Below are 8,223 nucleotides of genomic sequence, written 5' to 3'. Positions count from 1 at the left end.
AGTTTACGTTTCTATGAAAGGCTATGAGAGGTGAAATAAAATGATTTTAGATGGTTTTTAAATCTTGTGCCTCATGAATGCAGTTTATGAAGACCACACAGTTTTGGTTTATCTGATTATTGATTCCGCAGTGGAGGAATACATATATCCTAGTAATGATAATCAGGAAAGCAGAAACCCTACAGCTGAAAAGAAGATTTCCTACAAATTTGTGAAGTTATCCCCTTTAGGCCTGTAAATGGGAGGTATGAAAATTGAATCAAAAAAGCAGTATCATCAATTACAGTGCAAACATGCTCCTAGCTATGCTAAGAATTGTTGTATGTGCGTTAGTCAAAATTCAGCCTTTAAAGCAGTTTTTAGAGAGCTTTAACAAAAATACACAAAATATTGCACTGTATCCAGGATTTAAATGGCTATATCTGCATATGTCTATCTTTATTAAAATGCAAACTTAAACAGTACAATATGAATTGGAAAAGTGCAATATACTGTAATACAATATTACTTAAATAATGAATAAAGAACAAACTTTCACTATATTAGAAAGCAGTAATATATAAATATATGTAAATATGGCCATGCTATTATATAGAAAATTATCAAAAATAAATAAAGGTATCAAATGTAGAATTGTTTATTTTTCTTAATTAACATTGTGGATAATTACTTTGCAGTGGAACAAAAAACATTAGAAACAAATTTGCAATATATATGAGTAAAATCATATAGCCATATGTTTTAAAAAATATAATTCAAATTAGTTAAATGTCAGTTTATCTGATACAAAGAATGGGGTTGGTGACATCAGCACCTTGGACAGGTCCTTGAAACTGGTAAACAGTATAGCTATGTCAGGACCATGGGCAGAAATTTCTCATTTTATGCTCTCCATATCATTGCTGCTGAATTACAAAAAATATAAACCTCTAAGATTATAAACGTGCATACAGGAATAAACTTTGCAGGACCTTTGATTATAAATACATTGACATAAATTGTATTCATCATCCTCAAATGATCAGTCATTTGCCCCTGATCAAAATATCTTTTTAAAATTGTATCCTTAGTTTGATTTCGTTTCTGAGTACATCTTCATATGCAATTGTGTTCTTAAATATATTTTTTCCTGATTACATTATTTGTCGGACTGTTTCCACTATCTTCTTAGCACAAATAAAATGCTTTTGGGAGATTCCTCAAGTGTGGACTGTGAAGTAACGACATGGAAAGACAAAACAGTGATACAGAAAGCAATGGGCTATGGAATATATTTTATGCTAATGTAAGTATTTACTTTATATCTTCAAAATTGGCTTTCAGAACATATTTTGGTAGAAAAAGCAGCATAGTAAATATCAAACTATACATACAGGTAAACAGCAGCATCAAATCTATAGAACAGATATAAGATCATATGCAGTAAAAGATTCTGGTGTTTTTTTTTCCTCTGGTTGTGTACTTACCTGTAATTGAGTCATACCACCACAAGATGTCAGATTTCTACATTAACCAAAGTAATAATTTGTAATTATTATAAAATAGAATAATAATTCAACTCATTCATTGTTACAATGTAGTGAGCCCAAGAGAGATATTTGAACGGACTGTCAGTCATTAGATATGGAATTTGGCCACAGTATTAAGATATCAGGGGTTGATTTAAAGTTTCATACTGCTGTGACTTTTTGTAGACCCTTGTGAACCGACCATGTATGAAATATGCTAGAATTTATAAATGTATCTTCCAGTTTTTTAATTAAATATTTATATTTAGAAGATAGGAAATACAACAGGGCTTTTTTGTGAACAGTTGTTTTAATTTAATTTAAAAAATCACGAATAACAAATCTTCAAAAAAGTTTTCTCATCTGCCTTCAATCTACCAGAAAACAAAAACATTAATTTTTATTAATTTTATCAGTTTTATTAAAACTGATAGCTGAAAAACATCCACCTACAAAAGCACCTCTGAGGAAAACCACAAGCAGAGCGCCCATGGTAGACTCCAAATGTCTTTCAAATTTAATTTTCTGGTATTTCCAGCATATAGGAAAATACGTACCCATCGTTCCAGATGTACAGAAAATGGAAGTATAATCTTCTATCAACAATACCACCTAAATCTTCTACCATCTATACCATCCTAAAAGGTGTATCTTGGAGTCTATCAAGTTTTAGATGAAAGAAAAATATTCTCAAATATGATGTCCCTGTCAGTGGGAATATGTAACTTTCAATAAATAATATGAATCTGAGATAGTCAACATTGTTTATGTTTCTGTATATTTCTTCATGAACTGTGTAATTAGATTCCTGTTTATTCATCAATTCTTAATTCAACAATGTGAAGTCCTGAATGTCTATCAATTATAATTTGTGAATAATCTTTTATTTCTAATAAGGTTTATTTTTCAAATAACTGCCATGGTAGAAAATATCAACATTTATTTCATATATACTGTATTTGTAAAGATTAAACCTTTGTCTTGATACTGTTAAAATCAAAATAGAACCCATTTAGGTCTGTCCACCTATAATCAGTAAATAAGAAATATTTTGGAATATATGTCAAGCACAGTATTGAATTCACACAGTAATTATGTTTGTACCTACTTTGTACTCAGACCTTGTTTATCCACATTTTAAAAAATATATATAACCAAGATTCAGAAAATTAACAAGTAATAATAAAAAATGCTATTTCTTAAATATTTTTTAAACAAAACAGTAAAAGAAATGAAATTTCTACACATTGCCCTCACTGGCTTAACAGCAAGATTGCAGCCACCTCGTTATAGAACCTAGTTTTGCACATATTAGAAAAACACTGATAAAATAAAGCTCACTAAAATGCAGTGGAGCTTGAAAAGCAGTGCAAATGGCACATAGAAAGTTAGAGTTTGCTGGTATCATTGTCTGGGCTTGAACTTTTTTTCTCAATGTTCACTGAAAAAAATCATCCTATACTACTTTATCTATACAAAAGCTACATTAAATAGGATTTATGGTTCTGCATTTCTACACTATACCATGAACTGGAGATCATGTACTATTAATGGAGTTTGAAACAAAAATAAAGAAGCCAAAGTCAAACCTACATCTCAACCAGTTCTGCTTACCTACAGTATATATAAATGTTGAGCTTCTTGCTTACTTGCTTAAGAGTTTCATTTTCATATGCCTCCTTCCACAGCATCTTTGCTCTTTCAGCAACAGCTTGGCTCATGCCTTATTAAAGGAGGTTGGTTCACCTCAGCCATGTGAATTACCCAAAAAACTCACTATTCAAATTCTGCCTTACGTACCTTAGTTAGAGTTTGACTTAACTGTTGATGATTATTTAATAAGAGTACTGTAGTATGAGCAAGACTACTGACTACTGTACCGTAAGTGACCTCAAATTATACATAATATTTTGTCCGTGTAACTGTGGAGCAGTCTGCAGCAGACCTTTTTAGACAGCATCAGTGGTCACAGGCAGAAAATTAATTTCATGCAATATTTTGAATTATATTAATGGCAGTTATTTATTTAGTAGACTAACTACTGTAGCCCATTGGGTAGTGTCACGCCCCACACTCACCCTTGCAAACGCTGTTCCATTCCTGTCACGCCCCACACTTTCCCTCGAAAATGGCGTTGCATTCCCAAACCCACTGTTTCACAAACTCATTCCTAATTGAACCCATCACATTCCCACATGCACTAGATTCCACAAAGTTCCCTCACACACCAACCCATGCTCCCTATTGAGAAGCCTCCAGTAGAGTTATTGCGTGTGTGTGTGTGTGTGTGTGTGTGTGTGTGTGTGTGTGTGTGTGTCTAAGCCTTTTTTTTGACTGATCTCCTGGTACTGAATGCTTGCTCCTGCCTTTTGACATTGCCTTTTGGATTTCGTTTTTGGATTGTCTTTTGGATTTCTCTTGTTAGTGGACTCATTGCCTCCCTAATTGACCTAGCCCCTGGATTTGATCTTTTGGATTGTCCCTGTGTTACTCCCCATTCTGTGGGATTCACGGTTATGCATTAGGATCCTCTTATTCTACCAGTTGGTTTCTTGACAGGTAGTTAGTGACTAATTTATCTATTTATCCACAGCTATTTGTTAAAGAAGCCATGGCATTATAGATACCAATGGAATAGTTGAATGGACATGCAAAATAACTGTATTTAATATTATTAGTATTAGTTATAATAGCATACATTTCAAAATATTGCATACATTTTGATAACATTGTCAAAATGGTTTAAGTTGCCTTTTTATATATAAAAAGAAAATAAACATGATTGCAATGGAGCTGTACTCTGTAGAGAACATATCACTACTAATGCTTGATCAAGTCAAGAATGTAAAGCTTTCTCTCTTAAATAACTAAACAATTTGAAAGAAACTTTTGAGTATACAGCTTGAATAATTTGTGAATATAACTTTGACAACACACAAGATTAAATTTCTAACTTTTAATTAAACACAAATTGATCATTTAGATTTATACAGTATGTAAATGTTTAAAGGGTGTAAAATGAATTAGTTACAAAAACACTGAAAGAAATGTAATAATAGTCATCTGATTATTTAATGAATTGGCTAGAATGCTTAATAGTTGAGAAATTATTTCAAATGTTACAAATTTACCTGCAAGCTCCTTCTAAATCAAATCTAATGAACAATATTAGTAGGTACATTTGGATGTCTCTTCAAATTAATTTTAGTGACACTCAGCCAGTTACAGTTACTTAAATATAGAGCCTTCAGCTTTGTAGCTAAATACCTCCTTTTGCCTATGGTATCTTCCCCCTACATATTGCAGACCCACTAGTTACTATCTAAGTAATGTGCAAGTGGCACATATTTACAGTATGTAACAATTTTAAAGTTATATCAGGAGTAAGTTTGATCTATGCATAAATGTCTGTGGAACTTGGTCTTGTGAAATTAATTTAAGCATATCCTGCAGCTGGCTTTGATACTGTCCAATCAAATTGAAAATATGACTAATGACCAAACCTTTGGCAACCTAGGGTTTATTTACAAATGTGGAGAAACCACCAACTACCAGAAAAAAATATTAAAAGCAGAAATAAGAACTAAAACTCCAAGAAAGTGATAGGACTATGTTAGTGGTGCATGTTTTGATTATTACTGCCCACATAATTTTAAGATGGCAGAATAACTTTAATAACTCTGCACCAATTGGGAAGGATTTGCAGCTGTGGTGTAATTTATAGTCTAAGTCTGCATACACTTCTGTCAAAGTATTTAAAAAATGTATTGCTGTAATGATGGTATGGAATAATGTCTGCACTACAAATCATTGAAAAACCTAAGATGGCTGTCTATAGTATATACATTGTGAAACAGTTTGTTGTTTTCTGACGGATTCTGACAATCATTATTCATTGTGCTTGATAATGGTGACTTTCCAGGGACTATCAGTCTTTATAGCACATCTTTGAAACTTTTTTCCCATAAGCAAATTTATGGTTACATTATAAAACATTTAATTTGTAGTTTATCAGTTATATATCAGTTGTAAATAGATTTTAATTTTGACCTAAAGTATGATCACAGATTGTCACTGTATTGTAATCATAATGTAAATTAGGAGCCATGTAACTCAAAAAGCTTTAACTTTTTTTTTTTGCTTCTGGAGAAAGAGTCAATTTCTGCCTGGTATGATGTCCTCTCAAACAATTTGTAATACTGTATATTTGGAAATGTATACAGTAGAAGCCTGGTTTATGGCTTAAATTAAAGCTAAATCACATCGATTTTTGAAGGCATGTGCAGAGATAACTGAATTAATTAATTTATTATGAGCAATTCAATATGTAATGATCAAATATAATATTTTATGTTTTTTTCAGAAATTAATTTGAATTTGAAAGCTGCATTCTTTCTTAAGTACCAGTATTGTCATACAGTACCACACCTTGCAGTGCTGGATGGTTCCTTACTTCTTCAAGACAATTAAGAGATTGAGAGATGAAGAGAGGTGATGCCTTTTAAAACAATCCACTCTCTTGCAGGATGATATGCATCGCTATATGGATGATGCGACAGCAGCCATAGTGCATCAGAACACTCACCACACATCAGCTATTAGTGGGGAGGAGAGCAGAGTAATGTAGCCAATTCATAGAGGGGGATAATTAGGATGCCATGATTGGTAAGGGTCAATGGGAAATTTGGCCAGGACGCTGGGGTTACACCCCTACTCTTTTCGAGAAACGCCCTGGGATTTTTAATGACCACAGAGAGTCAGGACCTCGGTTTTACGTCTCATCCGAAGGACAGTGCCTGTTTACAGTATAGTGTCCCCATCACTATCCTGGGGCATTAGGACCCACATGGACCGCAGGGTGAGCGCCACCTGCTGGCCTCACTAACACCTCTTCCAGCAGCAACCTTAGTTTTTCCCAGGAGGTCTCCCATCCAGGTACTGACCAGGCTCACACCCGCTTAGCTTCAGTGGGTTGCCAGTTGTGACTTGCAGGGTGATATGGCTGCTGGCATAAAAATGATTTGCCTTAGATTATTTCTATTATGATTTTCCAATGTAATTAACCTATTATTACATTACTAATAGTGTGAACTTTTAAGTTTTGTCCATGGAAGTTAGCCATGATTTTGAAAGTCTTGTTCAAGTCATGCACATAAGCAGGAGACAAAAATCACTGAATATCAGAACTGTACATTTATTAATAATACTGTACATGTGGCCAAAAGCTTTCAAGTTTTAAGTTCATATGAGCATAGACATAGTATGAATATTGTGAGGAGCCAAAATGGTGGTTTATCTTGGCAGTTTTTTTCTTTCATTTTAGATTTACATATTCTTCAAAAGGTAAAGCCAATTGATTACATGTAAAAAAGAATTAATAGAATCTCACAATATACTACAAACTACAAACTCCATAATTTTCAGGACATCTAATTTAATAATATACAGATGATAAAAGCAAAGAGTTTTGAAATATTTTAGATTGCTTAACAAGGCATATGATTATTTTCATTTATATTTCTTATTTTTACAACTATGCAGTACATGAAAAATGATACTGGTGTTAGTTAGATTCCTTAAATATCCAGGTTATAGAAAATACAATTACAAAAATTTAGTACTTTCTTAGTTGTCATATCTATGATTCTTTACAGTGTATGTTTTTTAATTTTATGCATGAGGTGTAATACTTACACTAAAATTGATATAGTCTGTATGGAATAACCTTGAAACTGTAACTCCTGTCAAACTGTTTCAAATATAAGTCTACTTTGACTTGCAGTTGGAGTTGGAGTTGAACCATGACAAACATCAATCATAAATCTGGAGGGACCAGAAAACAAATGTATACTCAATGAGGCTGTCCATATCTATTAGTATCATTGACAGGGGAACATATCTCAGTATTAACTTGACATTTCATTTCATTAGTGTTCAACATTCTGGAGATGTTTAATTGCAAGAAGACAGGTGTCTGAAATTTGGCAGGAACTCATACCTAATAATAGAAAATTAATAGAAGATATAATACACTATATCATGAAATCAGTCCTGCCTTTGCCTTGCCCCATTGCTTGTCAGGACAGGCTCTGGCTCCCCTGTAACCCTATATTGGATAAAGTGGTTAGTAAAAGGAAGGACGGATCACAAAATTTGAGTTCAGTTAGGAAATTTTCCAAACCTGTAATTTCAAATAGTAATGTTTCCTTCAGATTACTACAAAATTGTTATGAATTGTAATATGTCATAATAAGATTAAATAAATTAATATAGCTAGAAACAATAGTTTTTAGGTAAACATAAACAATGAATTTATTTATATTTTTTATTCGTATAAATTCACTATATATAGAAATTATTTTGTTTTATTAATGAGGAGAAATAAATAAAATGTTTTGAAGACTATTAATAATCAGACATTCAGTGCACAAACACTGCATATGATGGATGTAAAAGCTTAATCTGGCATAGTCCAATGTCTTGACTGATTTACTACAGCATGGAGGAGCTTAGTGAGGGCATGTCAGGTTTGAAAAAGTTATAGTTTCTTATAGTGAAGGGTACCATGAACATCAATAAGTATAGTAGCATTTTGGATCACAGAGTACTCTTACAGCCAGCTGCAATTCTCTCTGAAAGCCACAGAGTAGTACACACTGACAGTGCTGAAGACTGCTATGCCAAATGGCCAGACAATCAGCAAATGCTATCGAGA

This window comes from Lepisosteus oculatus, chromosome 6 (genome assembly GCF_040954835.1).
Source record: "Lepisosteus oculatus isolate fLepOcu1 chromosome 6, fLepOcu1.hap2, whole genome shotgun sequence".
In the NCBI taxonomy this organism is placed as follows: domain Eukaryota; kingdom Metazoa; phylum Chordata; class Actinopteri; order Semionotiformes; family Lepisosteidae; genus Lepisosteus; species Lepisosteus oculatus.
Note: the sequence above shows the minus strand (reverse complement) of the source record.